At 39.3% G+C, this 23,325-nt stretch overlaps 1 long non-coding RNA gene across 1 annotated transcript in view; it reads left to right on the top strand.

Moving 5' to 3' along the window:
* Positions 1-373: 373 nt before the first annotated feature.
* LOC138849154 (uncharacterized) overlaps positions 374-23,325 on the top strand; it is a 79,857-nt gene continuing 56,905 nt past the window's right edge. Inside the window, exons 1-2 of the long non-coding RNA XR_011387563.1 lie at positions 374-450; positions 7,782-7,882. This is a non-coding gene — a long non-coding RNA (uncharacterized lncRNA). The remainder of the gene's footprint in view (positions 451-7,781; positions 7,883-23,325) is intronic.

Here is a 23,325-nt window from a genome sequence, read left to right as displayed (position 1 = left end):
TCTGGATTATAGTGGCTTTTTCCCCCTATAACCATCCTCCCACCCACAAATTATCCCATCTCCCACTCCCTCTCGCATCCCATTCTTCATTAAGCTTCATTTTAAATTACCTTTATATACAGAAGATCAACTAGTATATATTAAGTAAAGATTTCAACATATTGCACCCACACAGACACACAAAGTATAAAGTACTGTTTGAATACTAGTTTTACCGTTAATTCACATAGTACAACACATTAAGGACAGAGATCCTACATAGGGAGTAAGTGCACAGTGACTCCAGTTGTTGATTTAACAATTGACACTCTTATTTATGATGTCAGTAATCACCCAAAGCTCTTGTCATGAAATTCCAAGGCTATGGAAGCCTCTTGAGTTCACAAACTCTGACCTTATTTAGGCAAGGCTATAATCAAAGTGGAAGTTCTCTCCTCCCTTCAGAGAAAGGTACCTTCTTCTTTGATGGCCTATTCTTTCCACTGGGATCTCACTCACAGAGATCTTTCATTTAGGTGTTGTTGTTGTTGTTGCTGTTGTTGTTGTTTGCCACAGTGTCTTGGCTTTCCATGCCTGAAATACTCTCATGGTTTTTTTAGCCGGATCCGAATGCTTTAAGGGCTGATTCTGAGGCCAGAGTGCTGTTTAGGGCATTTGTCATTCTATGAGTCTGCTGTGTCTCCCGCTTCCCATGTTGGGTCATTCTCTCCTTTTTAGTTATATCAATTATTATTAGCAGACACTGGTCTTATTTATGTGATCCCTTTGACACTTAATCCTATCTTTATGATCAATTATGAACTTAAACTGATCACTTTAACTGTAAGATGGCATTGTTACATGTCAACTTAATGGGATTTGGAGTCCCATGGCATGTTTCTAGCTCTACCATTAGGGGTAAGTCCGAGTGAGCATATCTTTCAAAGATTCACTTTACTTAGAACCAAAACATAACCATATTTACTTAAAAGCCTAAAGAAAAAAAGAAATAAGAGCATTTGACCTTTGAAAATGAAGAGTGTTAACAAGGCAGTACCTGTGGGAGCCTGTACTCAGGCTCAAAGCAAGGAGATTGGGAGCAAAGGTCAATCACAAGGTTTATAAAAGAGGGATAAAAACATGATTTCAAAATAGGTCTTTGTGTATACTTTTAAAAATTATTGAAACTTATTTAAGTTTAATCAATTTGTAATACTTCTATGCTATATGAAAATAAAACATATTTTCTCTCTTTTTTTAAAGATTTGTTTTATTTATTTGGAAGACAGAGTTACAGAGAGAGGTAGAGACAGAGAGAGAAGTCTTCCATCCACTGGTTCACTCCCCAGGTGGCCATAATGACAGGAGCTGTGCCGATCTGAAGCCAGGAGCAAGGAGCTTCTTCTGGGTATCCCACATGGGTGCAGGGGCCCAAGCACTTGGGCCATTTTCCACTGCTATCCCAGGCCATAGCAGAGAGCTGGACCGGAAGAGGAGCAGCCAGGACTAGAACTGGTGCCCATATGGGATGCTGGCTCATCAGGCCAGGGCTTTTACCTGCTGTGCCACAGCACTGGCCCCTAAAACGTATTTTCCATATTTCTTATTTCAGATTTCAATTATTGTTTCTTACCAATAGCTTCACCTATAAAAGACAGGAAATATGCAGTACAAAATATTTAATGTTGACAATATTGGGTTGAGCTGTAGATGAGGTAAAGGAGGCCAGAGCAATGAGCAGTAATTGAGGCGATTCCTGACCACTGACTTAATGTTGTGAGCTTTCGAATTAAGGAGATTCAAATAGCATCTATTGAGTACTTATCATTTACCCAATCATTGCTTCAAGCTAAGGAGAATCCTGGAGAAGTTCAAATTAAGTCATAGTTCCAGATCTTAAAGAGTTCAATAGCTAGTTTAAGACACATAATGAATGTGAGTTGAACAGGAGTTAAGGTTGGCTTTTGCTTATTAATTATAAACCCAAGCTGGGATATAAGCTTTGTGATTTTTGGAAGCTGATTTAAGTAGCATCAAGACTGGGTTAATATAAGAAGTCTGAGGAATAATTAGGCCAACTTTTCTGCTTGTAATTTTTGTTTTCTGTTCTTTATAGCTGCCTAACTTCCCTTCTGACAGTCACATTCTTTTATTAGGTAGTAAACATGAAATTTCAATGTGGACAAACAGTTAAGAACTTGGGATATTTATTTTATTGTTTAACATTTATTTGAAAGGCAGAGTTACAGAGAAAGACGTGGAGACACACAGAGAAAGAGAGAGAGGTCATCTATCTGATGGTTCATTCCCCAAATGGCCACAGTGACCAAGGCTGAGGCAGGCCAAGGTCAGGAGCCTGGAACTCCATCCTGGTCTCCACATGTAACACTTAGGATATGATGTTAGATGTTAGACAATCCAGTTTTAAATCCCTCCATCACCATGTGAGCTTGAGTCTAATCTCTCTATGACTCTATGACTACATCTCTCTAAGACTATGACTACAGTCTCTCTAAGACTCTATGACTACATCTAAAAGTTGCAATTAAAAAGAGATAATTATTTTTTTAAATATTTATTTATTTATTTAAGTTTTTTTTTTTTATTTACTTGAGAGGTAGAGTTACAGACAGTGAGAGGGAGAGACAGAGAGAAAGGTCTTCCTTCCGTTGGTTCACTCCCCAAATGGCCGCAACCACTGGAGCTGTGCCAATCCGAAGCCAGGAGCCAGGAGCTTCTTTGGGTCTCCTACACGGGCAGGGGCCCAAGGACTTGAGCTATCTTCTAATGCTTTCCCAGGCTATAGCATAGAGCTGTACTGGAAGAGAAGCCACCGGTACTAGAACCGGCGCCCATATGGGATGCTGGTGCCACAGGCAGAGTATTAACCTACTGTGTCGCTGTGTCATCCCCAATAGAGCTGTGGAATGATTAAATGATTTAGTAATTGGAAGGTATCTAGTGCATACCTGGCATATGCTAGATGCCCACTAGACAGAATAACTATATTAAAAATACTGTTGATGTTCCTGGCCTTGGAGTCACAGACACAGCCTTGTTACCCTCAACTCACTTCAATTATTATTAGCAGCCAACTATAGTAGTTAGAGTTATTTTAACAAAATATTATAGCCTAGATGGCTTACACAACAGAAATTTATTTTCTCAAGTTGTGGAAGCTGGAACGTCCAAGACCAATTTTCACACAAGATTTGGTTTCATGTGAGGTGTCTATTCTACCTTGTTTTCATGTCCTCAAAAGTCCTTTAATTTGTGGGTATATGGTAGGTAAGGGTTAGGACACTACTATCCTATCAAATGAGGGTCTGATACTCATGACTTCATTTTATCTCACTTACTTCTTTAGAGCCCCATCTCCAAATATAGCCAGCATGTGGATAGAGCACTAACATGAATTTTGGAGAGACATGTTCAGTCCACAACACACACTCTCAACAAACACTAGTTTCTTCACTCTCTCAAGCTCTGAATTTATTTCTATGTAATATTTCCCCCAAGACCTTGGAACATAGAAATTACCTAAAAGTTAACAAATGCACTGGCCAATCTGCTGATTTGCTTTATTGAGCAACCTTAACGAAACATTCCCTAAAATGGTAGCCCCCTAGCAAGTAGGAGTCTAGAAGAATTCATTTTCTAAGGAAATGGCATGGAATTATTTTGATAGCATGAGGATTATAAGTCAGAAGATTCCTTGACTTTCTGAAAATGAAAACTCAAAGTCCAGAAATTGTGTGGAGTTTGCTAAGAAAAGATGACTTTTCTTTTGTGTGTCAGCATAATCCGGGTTATGCACTTATTCTGTTAGACTACAATTGGTCTTTCTATTCCAATAAAGTCATTCACAATGGACACAGCGACATCACCACCCCTGCAGTTTCACAGATTTCCCTTCATAAAACCCACAAGCATTGCAGAAATATGATCTTTGTCTCTACAATTTTTCTCTTAGTCAGACAGAGACAGAAATACATTATTAGGTAAATCCAAAACAGAATGTAGCCAACTGCCTCACTGGGGTAGGTCTTTCGTCATACTTTATCCATAGGACAAAGGGACGTTTTTAAAATGTAGGAAAATGGTCAAACTGAAACAGTTAATGAACAAAGTAGTGAGTCACAATGAAGATAGGTGAGATGCATATTATGTTATTTGGGGAGTTCAAAGCTATAGAGTTGTGGCCATTTCCTGAATATATTTATTCTGCACATCATAGACAAATTGCTTTAAGTGGAGAGTTGGCCTTTGTACCAAGGATTTAAAAAATACTCTCATGGAGCTACTGAGAAACTGCTGGTGAATTGCTTTTTTAAAAAAATTTGTAAGTCATATTTTACTTCACTTTTATTCTTGAGGAGAAACATTGAGGGATACATAAGAAAATATTTCTGTGAAATGATTATTCTGATCTTAAGAGGGTAAAGGGAAGAAACATGGCACAGTCACAGCATAGTGCTGGCAAATAAGAGTTAAAAGCTATTTTTAGAGAGAAAGTTTAAACCAAACCCAACAGTCTTAGGAGACTCTATGCGAGACTGACCCATCACAATGCAGGAATTCATTAACACTAAAGAAAAACAAAAATCAATGCCTATATTTGCAGCATGCTTGTGGTATTACATAATTTTAGGCAGTTGTTCATGTGTTTGAAAAACAGAAACATGTAACAAAGCAAACCATATCACCTCCTAAGACACCATGTCCAACTATCTCACTGGGACTGTTTTTGAAAATGAAAGTTGGCCGGCACCGTGGCTCAATAGGCTAATCCTCTGCCTTGTGGCACCGGCACACGAGGTTCTAGTCCCGGTCGGGGCGCCGGATTCTGTCCCGGTTGCCCCTCTTCCAGGCCAGCTCTCTGCTATGGCCCGGGAGTGCAGTGGAGGATGGCCCAAGTCCTTGGGCCCTGCACCCGCATGGGAGACCAGGAAAAGCACCTGGCTCCTGGCTTCAGATCAGGGTGATGTGTCGGCCACAGCGCACCGCGCCAGCAGCGGCGGCCATTGGAGGGTGAACCAAGGGCAAAAGGAAGACCTTTCTTTCTCTCTCTCTCTCTCTCTCTCTCTCTCTCTCACTGTCCACTCTGCCTGTCAAAAAGAAAAAAAAATGAAAGCAATGTGGCGAGGCTCTGGATATCACGGCTGCCATGTGACTTTACACAGATTGACCCTTTCTGAGACTGAGTGTCCTCAGTCATCAAATTGGGATACTACAATAACACAGGAGCTGTGAACATAAAATCAAAGTGACAGTTGAAGACACACATCATGTATAACCTTCTAAAGCAATCTACAGTATTTTCAGCCCTTTTTGGCTATTAACACAGGTTTTCGACAAAACCATGATGCTTTTCTTCTCATTGGCAACATTTGATGGCATCTACTGCTGTTTTAGCTGTGTACATGGGTTTCCTAATAAGAAGATATGTATCTCCTATTTCAGAAAACAATTGTAGACAGCTTGTAAATAGCATTGGCTGCCATGGTCCTTTTCAGAGAAAATCAGGCAATCCTTCCAACAGGAGTTTGTTGGCTGGACAAAGGATTGCAGCCTGAGCTGGGAGTAGCAGGTGTCTCATTACATAGTGGCTGGGCAAGCCAATCCAATTCCTCTTTGCTTAAGGAGGCTAGAGGTGAAAGGCAGAGAACATCAGAGACACCTTGAGAGGTCATGACAGACTAGACCCCTGGGTTGCATGTGCAGACCCAGCAGAGGTCCCCATCCATGAGTCTTGTGAACTGTGTCAGCCCAGACAGAGAGACACCCTTTTCACTCTTTTAAGATTCACCTGCATAATGAGCAATTTTCTAATTTGCTCCAAGACTCCTTATTGCCAATTATGCCCTCAGAGAGACAACAGAATGACTGAGGATTAGGAACAAAAAGTTGGAATTTTTTTCTGTAATCTTCATTCCCTAAAATTTCTCTGACTTGGGCCGGCGCCGTGGCTCAGTAGGCTAATCCTCCGCCTTGCGGCACCGGCACACCAGGTTCTAGTCCCGGTCGGGGCACTGGATTCTGTCCCGGTTGCCCCTCTTCCAGGCCAGGTCTCTGCTGTGGCCAGGGAGTGCAGTGGAGGATGGCCCAAGTGCTTGGGCCCTGCACCCCATGGGAGACCAGGATAAGTACCTGGCTCCTGCCTTCGGATAGGCGCGGTGCACCGGCCGCAGCACGCCGGCCGCGGCGGGCCATTGGAGGGTGAACCAATGGCAAGGGAAGACCTTTATCTCTGTCTCTCTCTCTCTCTCTCTCTCACTGTCCACTCTGCCTGTCAAAAAAAAAAAATTTCTCTGACTTGCATATTTATTTATTTGGAGAAATAAAGCAAAATATATCAGGGGACACGTAAGCCAAACATTATTTGTGTGTCCATTAAACATGTAAAGAACTCCTAATTTGATTATGACAATAAATAAAACAACTATTCCCTCTTCTTGGACTTTACATATTACTTAGGAAATAATGAATAATTAGGTAAAAATATGGAATTTTAAATCTTGGAAGGGGAATATAGAGTATGCATGGTGGAGAATTTTCTTGGATTATAGGTTTTATCCATTAATAATGTGTGCAGAAATTTCAACAAGATGTATTGTGTTATACAAATATCTGACTGCTCAGGATTTCAAAAATAGCCTTCAATTTCAGGCATGGAAAGCCTAGACTCTGTGACAAAAAATATCCTATATGGAGGATCTCTGTGAGACCTCAGAGGAAAGAAAGGGTCATCAAAGAAGGATACACTCTTCTCTGAAGGGAGGAGAGAACATCCACTTTGCTTATGGCCATGTCCAAATACCTATGGAGTCCATGGTCACAAAAGGCTTCCATAGCCTTGGCAGCCCATGGCAAGAGCCTCGGATGATCACTGACGTAAAAAACAGTGTTAATTGTTAAAGGAACAACAGTAGTCACTGTGGACTTGATCCCCATGTAGGACCTCTGTCCCTAATGAATTATGAGAATCAACTGCAAATTTTCTCCCCAAACTGTACTCTATATGTTGTGTGTGTGCATGGGTGCAAATTGTTGAAGTCTATGATTAGCATGGAGTTAGTCCTCTGCATATAAAGTCATATTAAAAGTGAATCATAATGAAGAAGGAGATGGGAGAGGGAGAGGGAGGTGGGATGGGAGCTGGGGGTGGGGGGGTTGGGGGGGTTGGAGGAAAGAACCACTATATATTCCTAAAGTTGTATCTATGAAAAAAAATGCATTCATTAAATAAAAACTAAAAAAAAGAGCCTTCCAAGACTTCTATAGGTTAGGGTAACTTCAACACTCTACAAGGGTACAAGGGAAGGCTATGTTCTAGAGCCCTGAGAGAACACACTAATTCTCCTCTAAAGTCAATGGCATTTGAGAGGAGTTTTTTGGAAACATTAACTTATTATTTGTTAAACACACTTTTGTTCCACTCAACCAAATGAGCCCTGGACAACACATACATCCAAATGATTGCCACATAACCTCCAAGCCACTTATTTTGTCCCATGTTGCTACTGAGACTGCATTTTCTTCTTTGCTAATGTTCAACGAGTCCTCCTGAATCATTCCTTGTAAGCTACAGAAACTTTACTAATGTGTTATTTGGGATCACCATGCACTTAAGCTCCATGTGAGATGATTTCCAATCACTATCTCATATCCTATGGGAAATTCCAGCAGTCTCAGTGGGAATATTGAGAAGTCCTTGGGGTTCTACCCTCTTTCATTCTTGCTGGTTCCAATTTCCAACCTGCACTCAACATTCTCTTTCTGTACTTTGTATCTTGGAATAGTACCTGTTGCTGTGGATTCATTCTCAGAGGAGAAGCGCAGTGGGAGCAAGAGGCATGAAGACAAGACACAGACACCGGGATCCGGTGAAAGCGGGCCAGAGGTGAGCAGCTCACAGACTTGTTTATTTCAGTTGATGCAGCAGCTTATGTAGCCGAGGCAGCCAATCCGGTCAAGGAGCAGATTATGCCATAACCAATCACTGCCTGTTGCTAGGCAGGCTCCTTTGCCAGGGGGTTTCTGCTGCCATTTCCTGAGTAACTGAACCCACGTCTCACTTGCTTGCCTGTACCATCTTGGCATGACCTTCTCATTCCATCACAAGTACCTTTATCCTTCCTTTGATTCTTCTATTGACCATACTCATCCCTCTCATAAAAGACAGCTCTTGGAGATACACACTTGCTGGAAAGGATGAGATACACTACAGAATTTTTCAACAGACAGTGTAAAATCAAGAATTCCTATTCTTTATTCTTAGCCAGTTTTTTAATTATTGCTATCAATTCCAGATCCAAATTTTCTTTTTTCCCCAAAGAAATCTTTTATTTAATGAGTATAAATTTTTTAGGTACAACTTCAGGAATATTGTGATTCTTCCCATCATACACACCCTCCCACCTCTGGCCCCACCCCACATCCTCCTCCCTCTCCCATTCCCAGTTCCATTCTCCATTAAGATTCATTTTCTTTTTTGTGTGTTATTTATATGATCTTTTTATTTTATTTTTTAACTTTTATTTAATGAATATAAATTTCCAAAGTACAGCTTATGGATTACAATGGCTTCCCCCCCCCATAACTTCCCTCCCACCCGCAAACCTCCCCTTTCCCGCTCCCTCTCCCCTTCCATTCACATCAAAATTCATTTTCAATTCTCTTTATATACAGAAGATCAGTTTAGTATATATTAAGTAAAGATTCCCACAGTTTGCACCCACATAGAAACACAAAGTGAACAATACTGTCTGAGTACTAGTTATAGCATTAATTCACAATGTACAGCACATTAAGGACAGAGACCCTACATGAGGAGTAAGTACACAGTGACTCCTGTTGTTGACTTAACAATTTGACACTCTTGTTTATGGCATCAGTAATCACCCTAGGCTCTTGTCATGAGTTTCCAAGGCTATGGAAGCCTTTGAGTTCACCGACTCTGATAATATTTAGACAAGGTCATAGTCAAAGTGGAAATGGATCACATAAACAAGACTAGTGTCTGAAAATACTAACCGATGGAATAAAAAAGGGAGAGAACGATCCAACATGGGAAGCGGGATATACAGCAGAATCATAGAAAGGCAGATGTCCTAAATAACACTCTGGCCTCAGAATCAGCCCTTAAGGCATTCAGATCCGGCTGAAAAGCCCATGAGAGTATTTCAGGCATGGAAAGCCAAGATACTCTGTCAAAAAAAAAAAAAAATGACCTAAATGAAAGATCTCTGCAAGTGAGATCCCAGTGGAAAGAACAGGCCATCAAAGAAGGAGGTACCTTTCTCGGAATGGAGGAGAGAAGATTCATTTTCAATTACCTTTATCCACAGAAGACCAACTCTATACTAAGTAAAGATTTCAACAATTCAACAATTTTCACACACACACAAAAAAAACTGAAAAAAAGTTTTACAGTTAATTCTCATAACACAATTGATTAAGGACAGAAGTCCTGCATAGGAAGTAAATTCACAGTACTCCTGTTGTTAATTTAACAACTAGCACTCCTATATACGTCAGTTATCACCAGGGGCTCTTGACATGAGCTGCCTGGGGTATGGAAGCCTTTTTTTGTTTTTTCCTTAACTTTTATTTAATAAATAAAAATTTCCAAAGTACAGCTTTTGGATTACAGTGGCTTTTCCCCCCCATAACTTCCCTCCCACGTACAACCCTCCCATCTCCCGCTCCCTCTCCCATTCCATTCACATCAAGATTCATTTTCAATTATCTTTATATACAGAAGATCAATTTAGCATACATTAAGTAAAGATTTCAACAGTTTGTTCCCACACAGAAAATACTGTTTGAGTACTAGTTATAGCATTAATTCACATTGTACAACACATTAAGGACAGAGATCCTACATGAGGAGTAAGTGCACAGTGACTCCTGTTGTTGACTTAACAATTGACACTCTTGTTTATGGCTCTTGTCATGAGTTGCCAAGGCTATGGAAGCCTTTGAGTTCACCAACTCCGATCTTATTTAGGTCATAGTCAAAGTGGAAGTTCTCTCCTCCCTTCAGAGGAAAGTACATATCTTTCTTTGATGTCCACATCTTTCCACTGGGTCTCTCTCAAAGAGATCCTTCATATAGGACATTTTCTTGCCACAGTGTCTCGGCTTTCCATGGGCTTTTCAGCCAGACCAGAATGTCTTAAGGGTTGAATCTGAAGTTAGAGTGCTATTTAAAGCAATTGTCATTTTATGAGTCTGCTGTGTGGACTACTTCCCATGTTGGAACATTCTCTCCTTTTTAATTTTATGTATTATTATTACTAGACACTTAATCTTATTTATAATACCCCTCTAACACTTAATCCTATCTATATGATCACTTTAACACTTTATATTGTCACTTTAACACTTAAGACAGTATTTTTACCACCCAGATTAATGGGATTTGGGGTCCTATGGCAAGTTTTTAAAACATACCCTTAGAAGTAAGTCTGGGTTGGTGCCACGGCTCAACAGGCTAATCATCCGCCTTGCAGCGCCAGCACACTGGGTTCTAGTCCCGGTCGGGGCACCAGATTCTGTCCCGGTTGCCCCTCTTCCAGGCCAGCTCTCTACTATGGCCTGGGAGTGCAGTGGAGGATGGCCCAAGTGCTTGGGCCCTGTACCCCATGGGAGACCAGGAGAAGCACCTGGCTCCTGCCATTGGATCAGCGCGGTGCGCCGGCCGTAGCGCGCCTGCCACGGCAGCCATTGTGGGGTGAACCAACGGCAAAGGAAGACCTTTCTCTCTGTCTCTCTCTCTCACTGTCCACTCTGCCTGTCAAAAAAATAAAAAAAAAGAATTTAGTCTGTAGGAATGTATGCAAAACTATACAGCTTTACAGTTACAAACTTCCTCCTCCTTCTCTTATTCCCACTCTTATTTTTTACTGAGATCTATGTTCAATTGGCTTTATACACATATGATTAACTCTATGTTAAGTAAAGAGTTCAACAAATAGTATGAAAAAGGGGAAAAAAACTGTTCCTTGACAGTCAAGACAAGGACTGTTCAAGTTATTGATTCTCAAAGTGTCAATTTCATTTCTTCTGATTTCCTTTTAGGTACTCTATTAGTTATTACTGGTCAGGAAAAACATATGATATTTGTCCCTTTGGAGTTGGCTTATTTCATTAAGCATGATGTTTTCCAGATTCATCCATTTTGCTGCAAATGACCAGATTTCATTTTTTGGCTGCTGTATAGTATTCCATAGAGTATATCTCCCATAATTTCTTTATCCAGTCTTCAGTTGATGGATATTTAGGTTGATTCCATGTCTTAGCTATTGTGAATTGAGCTGCGATAAACATAGGTGTGCAAATAACTCTTTTATTTGTTGTTTTTTACTGTTGGCATAGACTCAGCTGAGCTACTCTCCTTAAAGGAGACCAGTGCCTGGGCACTAATCACAGTGGGTATATTATTCACCTGTTCTCTGCCCCAAGGATGACACAAAGGATCTGTGCAGTCCTCAGTATAAGCTCAGATTCCCCAGCAATGTCCCTCACCAGGTAACCAGAGAGCCCTGATAGTGTGGAGCCTCCCATAGCGACAGCCCAAAGTCCCAGTCACACCCTGAGTCCTCCCACATGGCCTCAGTGTATTCACAGTCCCAACACACAAGCCTCCCATAGTCACGAGCACCCAGCCCCTATCTGTTCTCCCCACCAGACTCAGGAGTCTCTGCTTGGCTTGTTACTGGGTGCAGACATGCTCTGGTGCAACTGTTAAATATGTCCAAAATGACGTCTGCTCTGGGGTGCAGTCACAGGGTGATCAGGGAGAGAGAAAACATGCCCCCCTTTGTTTTTTCTCCTCTAGTTTGGCAGGTGCACTATCCCCAATGGGGTTCCAAGTTGGAATCCCCCTAGACTCTTCCTGCAGCTTTTTTGCTGGTTCTTGGGCTGCTTCAGTCTAGTCTCATCTCACTCTCCAACATTGGAGCAGAAGCTCTCGGCTGCTGGGGTCCTGAACTGTGCTTGGCCTCGTGCTTCAGGTGAGTCTAATGTGTCCCTCCAGTTTGCACAGAGTTTCCTCTGCTGCTTTCTCCCTAACTGTTCCCTGAAATTGCACTCTTTCCATTTTTTAAACTATCTTCTCCTAGACTATAGCAACAAGCTCCCTCCCTACTCCAAAATCCTAATCCCCTCTTTGTTCCCAATGACCTCTACTTTTCCTTTTGACCCCACTGTACTCTCCTCTGCTGCAGTTGGCCCACTGTCTCTTCTTCCCATAGTTTTACTCATTTCTTTAAATAAAATTTGGGCTGTCTGTGTATTTTCTCCTTCCAATATCTTCCCAAATGTTGTACCTTACACTTCTAGGGAGCTTATCAAGGTATTTCCCAAACAAATATAATTCAGGGGGAAGTAATAACTAGTCAAAACTTGCCTATATATGTAAGGAAACTCTGAAAATTCTAAGCTATTTCAAATAAAATTGTCACCATTTCAGTGTAACCTCTCATTTTCCTGTTCAAGTGAAGAAGCACGGTGGATTTCATCATTTCCATCACTACAACCACCACTATGATATTTTAACAATCATATACTTTCATATCATGCTCTTTCAGTTAACACAGGGAAATCAAATTGTGAAGAATATCTTTAAGTTTTATTTGGCATAGTTGCAGCAAGGCTAATTCCAAAGATGGGTCTTTGTGTCTTAAGAGGAGTCGTTAGTGGACAGATGCTTCAATAATGATTAAAATCTTCTCACCAAACCTTAGGCTTAGGAAGCCCAGTGGCTCAGTATAATATTCAAAATATAGAGTAATTACATCTGTTCTGTATAATATACAAACACTTGGCATTATTTGTGGGCAGAGATGTCATGTGGAATAGCTAGAAATACAAGACTTCTATATATGCCTAGATTTCTCTAAGAATTATTTGTCTTTAATATGTGTATGTGTGTTTGTGTATGTGTGTGCATGTGCTAAGTATGGGTGAGCACATATGCTAATGATTATGCACTTGGACACCAGAAGGCTAGGAGGCCTCATCCTGGTAAGAAACTCCTAAAGAAATCAACTTAAATGCCCACACCCACCTGGATGGTGATGTGAAGTACAGTGTATCCACGATCATCAATCCTGTCCTAGTAAAGCTACTTACTGATTCTAACTGACTTACTGATTCTAACCTGATGAAATAGGCCTATGAGGGAATGAAATCCTGGGCTAAGCTGAATACTAGGTTAGAAGAACACTTTCTACAAAGATGGATGAAGTTGAAGAGGCGCAGGCTCTTTTTCAAGAGAAAACAAATCTGAGCCCAGGGGAGAAAGAAAAAAATAGGAACTATAGTGAACCCACAGCTGACTTTTGCTTAGTCGAAACTCAGTTTTCTTCCCATATTCTTCCATGTTCATTTTCATTCCATGTGAATGTTACCCTGTGGCAGTATTGGAGAGAGCCATAGAATAATCTGCACTTAGAGAAGTGTGAGGGACCAAGGACAAGGTGGTGAAGAGAAGTATGTTCTGCTCCATATTCCTCCTTTCCTAGACCCAAGAAGGGACACCTTGCTCCCAGCAAAGGACACTACCACGGATTCTAAGCCATGAAAGGCAGTTGACAAAACAGAACAGAAGCCTGAAAAGCTATGAGGTGAGACTGAGCATGGGATTTGGATATGCAGCTTTCAGGAAGTAATGCAAAAAGGAAAGGTGCCCAACAACTCTTCTAACAGGTAGCAAGGAAGATTACTACTGAGTGGGGTGGGAGGCCGATATTTGACTTATTCCTGGTGGAAGAATCCAATGGCCTATAGCACTTGAGATGCACTGGGATGTCCACTGGAAGGGAAAAGCCATTGTAATGGGGTAGGTATTAAACAAAATAAATATTTCCCTGATGCTTATCTATATGAATTTCTAATACAAGGAAGTAAAGGGGAGCTCTTTGAGAGAAACAAGTTTGGAATTGAACTCTTGAAGGTATTTTGGAAGTGCTAAATATGACTTTCAATAATATTAATGTCAGAGTAGTCAAGTGTTTCCCAATTTAAAAAGGACTAACATTTATGAAGAGTTATCGCCTTAGAAAGTTATGACTCTGGTAAAAGTGAAAATGATACTTCATGGAGTGCTTGAGGGATATTTCTTCTGTAACCTGTCACCTGCTGTTCTTTTCTCAACCCCATGTGGGAGTAGATATACAACATATAATCCATATCATACACACCTCCTTGGGGTCTTTAGACAGAGCCGAGCTAACAATCTGCTTTTAGACAAAGAATTCATGCCTTCAGTAAACAAAGCTTGTTTCTAACTTCTCTGAAAAGAAAATAATTATAATGCTTTTGTTGAAAATGACATCACTAATATATAATTATTTTTTGTAAAGACAGACGCATGATGAAGCTTTTTGTAAAATATAGTATGGTAAAGTACTAATTCATCATGTAATCCAAGAATAAAAGTTCACCCAGGACTTAGCCAAGATATTGTGATGGTTAATTTTATGTGTTACTTTTCTAGCTCATGGTTACTCAGATATTTGCTCCAACACTATTTTATATGTGTCTATGAAGGTATTTTTAGATGAGATTAATATTTTAATGAATATACTTTGAGTAAAGTAGTGGGTGGGTCTCAACCAATTAGTAGAAGACCTTAGGAGACAAAGATTGAATTTTCAGAAAGGAGAGAGAAGGCCTATCCTACGGACTATGGACTTGACAATGTCCACAATCAATCACACAAGGCAATTCCTTAAATCTCTCTCTCTCTCTCTCTCTCTCTCTCTCTCTCTCACACACACACACACACACATACACACACAGAGAGAGAGAGAGAGAGAGAGAGAGAGATCCACATCTTCTTCCTCTTCTCTGCAAAATGCCTTGCATGATGTTTATGTCACTGATAAAACTGAATTTTCTTTTTTTATTTAATGGAGGAAAAACCATTTACAAATCAAAAGTTTATTAATATAATTTTTTTCCAAATACCTTCTTACCTTGTCTTGAAAAGTTTCTCTTGAAATAAAATAGAATTTCCCACCCCTTCACTGAGCCACACAGTCAATAGATACCTGTTGATCAGAACCAACCATGGTTCAAGAAGTTTCATAAGTTGGTTAGGTATTCAAAGGCAAACTTTTGCCCTAATTGGTAAGATTCAGCTTGGGATGTCCCTTTCCCATACTGGAGTATATGAATTCAAATCCCAGCTTCTTTCCTGATCCAAGCTTCCTGGGAGGCATCGGATTGTGGCTCAAGTAATTGGTCACTGACACCCTAATGGAAGACGTAGATGGAGTTTCTAGCTTCTGGCTTCAGCCTGGTCCAGCCAGACTGTTGCAGACATTTGAGGAATGTATCAATGGATCTGAGTTCTCTCTCTCTCTCTCCATCAAATAAGTATTAATTAACTAATTAAAGTTATAAGGGTGAAAATATACTTTGGAACTCATCTGTTGAAGGGTTAGAGAGGGGATTTCAGGGAATAATGGAGACAAAATATTGATGATGCACAATGACCAGTGTGCATGATGTAAGCAAGGGACAGTGGAGGCAGAGTGAATTCCACAGCATTCATAACAGCATAATGGCAAGAAAACCTTCAAAAAGTTCATCTCATCAAAGTCATTTTACTGCCTATGAATCTCAGAAACTCTGAAAGCATCTCAGTCAGGCCGTAATAATAAAAGAGAAATCTCTTATCTTCAGAACTCTTGACCTGTACAAAAATTCCTCGTGGTGCAGCTTAAAACCCAGAAGCATTTGAAGGAATGCTACCTATCTATTAATCTTTGATCTTTCCACCAACTTTTCAGAATGAAGAATTTTACTGATGTGTAAGAAATTCAGAAAAAACACTAGCTTTGCTTTTTTGTATGGTCCCTTCTGAAAAGATTATAGTTTATAGTGCAAACTAAATTATAAGTTATTTTTCCCAAAAACATTGATTTCTAAATCTTTTGACTAATGTATTCCTAGAATTGAATTGGTGAATACATGAAATCTGTTCTCTTCATATAATAAAAAAGAGTCATTTAAGCTATTCATCAAAATGTATGAAGTAATCGAGTTATAGAATTTAAGAAATGCATATTTCAAATATTAAAATATCTAAATATGTAGACCCACCATGAATATTTATTTATGAATTAAATATTTCTAATATTTACTTATATGTCATTAGTATGATAAAAACAGAAGAGTAGAAAAAATTTTTAAAAAGAAAATTTTAAGAATACAGCAAAAAATAAATTTCAACAGCTCTAGTAGGATTTCTGTCCCATATTCCATAAGGTGATATCACACAGACTCTACTGGGAACACCCTTGCCACAGAGGGTGCCTCTTCACTTTCTGGCTGTCTGAGCTCCCGACTGACATTAATCTACTGGAAATATGAAAGTGATAACCTTATTTTCACTTGCTAAGTGCAAGTCAATCCAATGTGGCCTCAGCTATCATTATAAAAATATTGCCACAGAATTCCTTTATAGTAGTGGCATCATAAAAATCTGACTCTTCTCCCTTATATGTATCTCAGGAAAGTGCTTCCCTAAAGCCCTCAAGGAGACACTTTAGCGCTTCCTTGAAACATAGTTCCACATCTCTATGTTTGGTACACTCATCTTTGCTGCTTTTTTAAAATGTCAAATAATGTTCTAGTTTTGTGAATTTATTTTGTTTCCATTCTGTCTTCCACAAAACAAATTTAAACTTCCAAGGGCAGGTACAATGTCTTCTGTTCCTTTCATTAGTCTACAGGCAGTGGGCAATGCTTAGAGTCATGTTTACTCGATTCTTCAGAGGAGAATAATTCATGATCTCATTCTGGTCAGAGAAAGCAAAATAATTTTAATGGTGTCAAACAAATCATGGTGGCCTTTATTCATAATGCATTCTCTTGAAAGGCCAGCTTGCTGCAAATATATGCCATGCACCAGTTGAACAATAAAATGAACAAGGGTTCATGACACAATGTTCCACAAGTCTATCAACCACATTCCTGGGGGTAGGAAAGAGCTGCTGGCTTCACACAGCGCAGGACAGCATGGAGAAGAACAGAGTGTACCCTCCAGCATGCCTACACTAGCATGGGGGTGCACCATTCCCTTCATAGAAGGTCAGAACCTCTGAATCTTCCCTATACAATGGCTGTGAAGATCGAAAGATGTTACTGCCCCCCACAGATTCACATTGAAGATATTCAGAATAAAAGAAAAAAACAAGACTAAATGGAATATTATAATCATCATTGTTAGTTATTACTCCAACAAATTCTTGACCTATTTACTGTAAAAGATGAGGTATGTGGCGAGAAGGGGGAAATACACTACAAGGACTAGGAAGCTTATTTACTTTCAACAGAAGCACAATATCTCAGAGCTGGAAGATATTTCTTTGCCCAAGCCTTTGTTTACTCCAAATGTTTGAATGTACAGATGAAGATGCTGAGGGGTGAAAGGATATTTTTTGCAACACGCAAATAGCTAACTCTAAGAACTATTTCTTTTACATTTGGCCTTTGTTTTTTGCAGCATATCAGTGTTAACGAGCTGGGGAGATAAGAGAATGAGAATAGGAGGAGGAGGAGGAATATGTTGATTTTATAAATCAGATCCAGAGCTAAACTCATATTTAAATTTTGCTTTTTGATTCCAAAAGTATTATATTGCAATAACAATTTATATCACTATGGAGCCACAGTTGTGTTTTAAAAAATTACATGAGAAGTCTCTGTAAACAGACACATATGCAACATTTCAAATATTTTCATTAGTCAAATACAAAATAATTTGTAGGATGCATATATATGAATATATATGTGCAAATAAATATTTTATTTCAAAATGGGTACCTACTAATCTCAGTAATTTTTTCAACCTAACAATAAATCATAAATGTCTTCCTATAGCAGCACATCATAGATTAGCTTCTTACTTTTCAGTGGCAATATCATATTCCACGTTATCTATGCACCTGCAATTTATTCTATGGAAGGAAGGAAATGTAGGCCAATTCCAATTAGTTAGTCTTAGATAAAATGCTGCCTTAAACATCTGAACCCCAATCATGATATGTCCTTGGGTCAGATATCTGAAAGTGAGATCACTGTGACTTATACCTGAGTCATATTAATAGGACTCATAACAGAGGTGGAGTATTCTTTTCCATCCTGAGGCCGCCCTTATGATCAGTTGGTTACAGGGGCTTTTGCTTTGTTTTCATCATTTAACTTGAAAACCAACATGAGTAATGAAAAATGAATACATGTCAATTAACATTCATAACTCACAGTGCAAGTATTTGTAGATGACTTTCAATTTTAAACTCTGACCTAGTGATGACCTTCAAAATTAAAATATTATTTCATTATGATATAAAACAGTTCTATATCACAGACTATACAACAGAAGAGAAATTTACAAAGATATCTTGTGTGGTCCTTTCAACTGGCCTTGTCCTTCTTCACCTCCTACTGCTCTCCTGGTATTTGTTAGGCATCACTAGCATTAAATTTTTAGAACTATCACGTATGCTGTGTGTAACATACACCCCTGAGACAGCAGCAGTTGCAAACCTAATCCCACTTCTATTCAGTGCACTGCAAGAAAATCATCTTCTTCAATTAGTGCTTTAAAGTTGGCAAAGACTTTAGAATAACGAGATGGAGAAAATTAACATTTATCAGAGCATCTGCGTGTATGCACCCCATGTCGGTCACCTCTACTGTTCTTCATAAGCAACCCTGCCGAAGGGGAACCAATTTTTCTAAATGGAGATTGTTCAGGAAGTTTACACAACCAGTAAGCGATGGATCAGGAATGCAAACACAGATTTTCTACCTCTAAAATCTATGTTCTAAAAATTTATGTTCCCTGGATTGTCTTTGTGATTGTCAATCCAGTCCCAGTACACTGCACACATGAGGGAAAATGCCTGTACATATAAATGATTTTCTGTGGCCCACAAAGGTAGCAATAGTTTTTATCTCTGATTAAATCTCAAATGTAGTGAGATTATGCAATTGGCACTCAATCAAACTCTCAGTATTAAAATGGGTTTCTATCTCCTCATGCTGCTTCTAAGTAACTATGTTTTGTACTCACTTAAAGGGCTATGTTCCTAGTGTGGTTATGAACAACATTCACTCTAATTCCTATCTCTCCAAAGGCTCTCCTCTCCACTGTGTGAGCACAAACCAGAATTGTGTTTTGTATACCCATTTCCACTTTATATGCAAAGCTGAGACTCTGGAAACATCTAACACCAACACATTAATTAATTCACACGTGGCTGAAGATAAATGATGGCCTAGTGGTTAAAACACCATTAAGACAGCCTTGTCCCACATCAGAGTACCTGGCTTTGAGTCCTGAGTCCAGTTGTTGACTCCAGCTTCCTGCTAAAGCAGACTTTTGGAAGCAGCAGGAGATGGCTCAAGCTAGTGAGTACCTGCTAACTACATTAGCGACCTGGATTGATTCCCAGCTCCTGTCTCCTGGAATCAGCTGGCCAAGTCCCAGTCAATGCAGACATATGGAATGTGAACCAGCAGATGGAAGCCCTCTCTCTCTCTCCCCCTTCCCTCTCATCCTCTCTTCCTCCCAAAATAGGAAAAAGGGAGCAAGGAAAAACCAAACAGCTATGATCTGCCTGGCATACTCCAAGGAATAATTACAATAATTTTAGTTAAAATGAAAACAGGGCTCTCAGTCCCAGCAATGAGACAAAAAGTTCCTACAGTGTCCACTTAGATAGCCATTGAGCTACCATTGTCATTGAAAATTGTCTCTTCAACTATACACAGTACAACTGCTATCTTCTGGAACTTTCTAAAGAGGCTTTCTGACTGCAACTTCGTGTTTCACAGAATTTTGATAAATGACCACTGAATACACGGTAGCTTCCTGAAGGCTTCTCCCCAGTTTGAATGGATCTTCATTTAGCTACTAGGTTGGAATCGCAGCAATTTCTACATTAGATATACATACTGCATAGTTTCTTCATGAGGAATATATGGACTATATGAAGACTCCCTTTTCCTTAAACTGTTCATCAAAATGCACACAACTAAGTGTTTTCCGTTAGAATTCACACACTTAGAGGAACTAAATAACACATTCTCCCTTTCCAGTTAAAGGTGCAATCTTGAAGATTGTGTACTACTCTGTTTCACAGTAAAGTGGAGGTGAAATTGAAGTAGTAATCTTTTGGTTACATATTCAAGAAGACCAAGGAAAAATGAACACATCTTCAGTTTTATTTTGAAAATTCTTTTGACAACTCTGCTAGATGGCAAAATCTGTTCTGAATTTTTTATTTTAACAAACCATCTACTTATCTGACTTTTTAAAAAGCAAACCAATAACCATGTGGCTTAGGTAAGCCAACCCATGTGCCTGGTTAACTCTTCTTATTAGAGTTTTCCAAATTACTCAGAGAACTGTGGCTTTAGGGATTCTGTTCTCATTGCTTTTCTTCTCACATGGAATGAGCAGAAAGATATTCATGAAAGATTGACTAGGGCCAATTTTCTATGAGTGAAAACAACAGCAGCATCAATATTTCAAGCTCTGAAAAAAAAAAAGTGGTCATTCTCTTGCCTTGAAAAGACTGTTAGAAATCATTGCATTTTAATGAATTCAAAGTAACACGGGAGATTTTGGGGACTGTTTGGCTTCCAAAAGTGCATAGATAAACCAGACTTTCCATAACTTACATTTGAGTAAAAGAGATCTGATACAGCTCCTCTGTAGACCCGCAGTAGCAGGAGGTAGAAGGTAACCGGTGATCTTTTCATCGCGGTCCTGGTGGAATTCTGGTTTCCAGGCAGTTTCAGCTGTCACAGTTGCTTAGAGTTTACTGAGCTGTTTTTAGTCACTCATTCAAATATTCATAAGTAGCGAGGACTGCAGTTTGCTGTCTGGTAACAACTTCATTTTTGGCTCACACTCAGCTTGTCCTTGCGGGACTGCTGCTTTCGACCCAGATTGAGCTTTATGCAGACGTGTGGCCTTTCAAGGATAATGGAGTTTCCTTGGGAGTAGGCAAAAGAAACATGTTCCATCTTTTATCTTTGCTTGGCTGGGTGATGAAAATAATTACAGCAGACAGTTATGGATTATCAAAGAGACAAGTGAAATAATCAAACCTATATCAAGCACTGCTTTGTGCTACCCAAGAAGGCAGAACCTTTAATTATTTACCTTGTGAGACTATGTATACCCCAGGAAATCCTAAAACGGCAACATATGAGTGCAAATATTTACTCAACAATATTGTTCTTGACTGTAGTAATGAAAATATGCATAGTCCCGTGCTATGTTCTTGGAAGAAACTGATGGGCTGTGCCATTTCTTAGCACAGGTGAATCACAACCCTTCATTATGATCCCTCTATTATAATGGTGAAAATTCTAGTGAAATAAATCCTTTATAAAGACAACTATACTTCTTAGTTGGAGGCTAATGTCAATATGTGAATAAGCTCCAGTAATTCTACAAATAAGCAACGGTGTAATATACAAAGTGCAATTCTTTAATTAAACTATGACATCAGCTGTACAACATGATTTTATCATCTAGGTTGCTGCAAATAAAAGACTTGTCAGTCAAGACATATTTCTAAAAATAGCCTTATGCTTTGACATTAAAACTCTGAATTATCCTGGTTATAAAGTGCACCATAGTTAGAGAAAGAGAATAAATTTTTACTAATTTATTATGCACATTAAATAATGCTCATTTTGTGAGAATAAATCTATGCCCTTTTTTGTTCATTGAATTTTCAAGTTCTTTTTTTAATGGCTGCCTTAACATTTGCACAGTTCTCCACATGAATACACACACACTCTCATGGTCCTGTGACCATGGGTATATTCTAAAAAAGACCTCGAAGGTAACTCCTGTATCACTTCATTTAGACTAGTGAAAACACAACCCTGTCTGAGGCAAAGCAAAAGGAATTTCAATCTCGCAGCCACTGCCAGATAAAAACCTGGAAAAGACCATTAATCTTATTTGTTTTCATTATAACAACACTCGTTATCACAACTTTAGCTAAGGAAGTGCCAACATTTATACCAGCAATTATGTATCTGCAAAATTAGTTATAAAATATGAACTCCTGGTACTATAAACGCTATCATTGCCAAGGTCTTGCTGCATTGGTATCAAAAATGGTGCTTGTAATAATACTCAACAGAATAAGCAATTTCTTCATAATGCTTGGCAGAAACCATAACCTAATGTTAATTCTTAAATTAGGTACCAATATTTTCACCCATATGAGATTATGTATTATCCTTTAAATATAAATCTCTTTCTGACATGTTTCTTCCATCTTTGTAAGGAGAAAATGTGAGAAAATGTAAATATTCATCCATTTCTGTTAACCTTTTTAGCAATTTGTTGAATGAAAGCTCTCTCTGTAGAGGGACTCTAGAGCAACAGTGGATTGTGAGGCAGACATGTGCTAGTAGAATGCTGTACATTAAACAGGGGCAACGAAAGTCCAGGCTCCACTAAGTCAGAACATCTAACTCTAGTGGAGGACTCTCATGACTCTGACCTGAAGTCTATGCGCAACATGCTGGCCTTCCAAGGAACTCATTTTAAAGTTTCAAACCAGTATTTTGGAAGTGTCCTCCTCACCAAAAGCAAATATTAGTTTCAGGCAGAAGAAAATTAATAGGGAAATGGAAACATTAGCTGATCTGATTTGATCATCACACATTGAATGCATGTATAGAATTATCAAACTGTACCTCATAAATATGTACAAATAAAATCACATTTTTTAAAAAGGTTTGCTAGGATTTTACTTTCTTAAAAAGTATGTATGCTGTGTGCACCACTGACATTATTTTTTTAAAGATTTTTCTTATTTATTTGAGAGGTAGAGTTACAGATGGTGAGAGAGAGAGACAGAAAGAAAGGTCTTTCACCCGCTGGTTCACTCCCCAAATGGCCACAAAGACTGGAGATGGGTCGACCCAAAGCCAGGAGCCAGGAGCTTCCTCCAGGTATCCCACATGGGTACAGGGTCCTAAGGGGTTGAACCATTTTCTACTGCTTTCCCAGGCCATAGCAAAGAGCTGGATCAGAAGTGGAGCAGCCAGGACTAGAACTGGCACACATATGGGATGTGAGAGCTACAAGGGGAGGATTAACCTACTGTGCCACGGTGCTGGTCTATCTTTAAAAAACAATTATGCATTGATTATTTGAAAGAGTTATACAGAGAGAAGGAAACACACACACACAGAGAGAGAGAGAGAGAGAGAGAGAGAGAGAGAGAGAGAATCTTCCATTCACTAGGTTCATTCCCCAGAAGGCTAAAATAGCTAGGCTGGGCC

This window comes from Oryctolagus cuniculus, chromosome 3 (genome assembly GCF_964237555.1).
Source record: "Oryctolagus cuniculus chromosome 3, mOryCun1.1, whole genome shotgun sequence".
NCBI classification, from domain to species: domain Eukaryota; kingdom Metazoa; phylum Chordata; class Mammalia; order Lagomorpha; family Leporidae; genus Oryctolagus; species Oryctolagus cuniculus.
The sequence above is the reverse complement of the archived record's forward strand: the minus strand, read 5'-3'. Positions and strand labels throughout refer to the sequence as shown.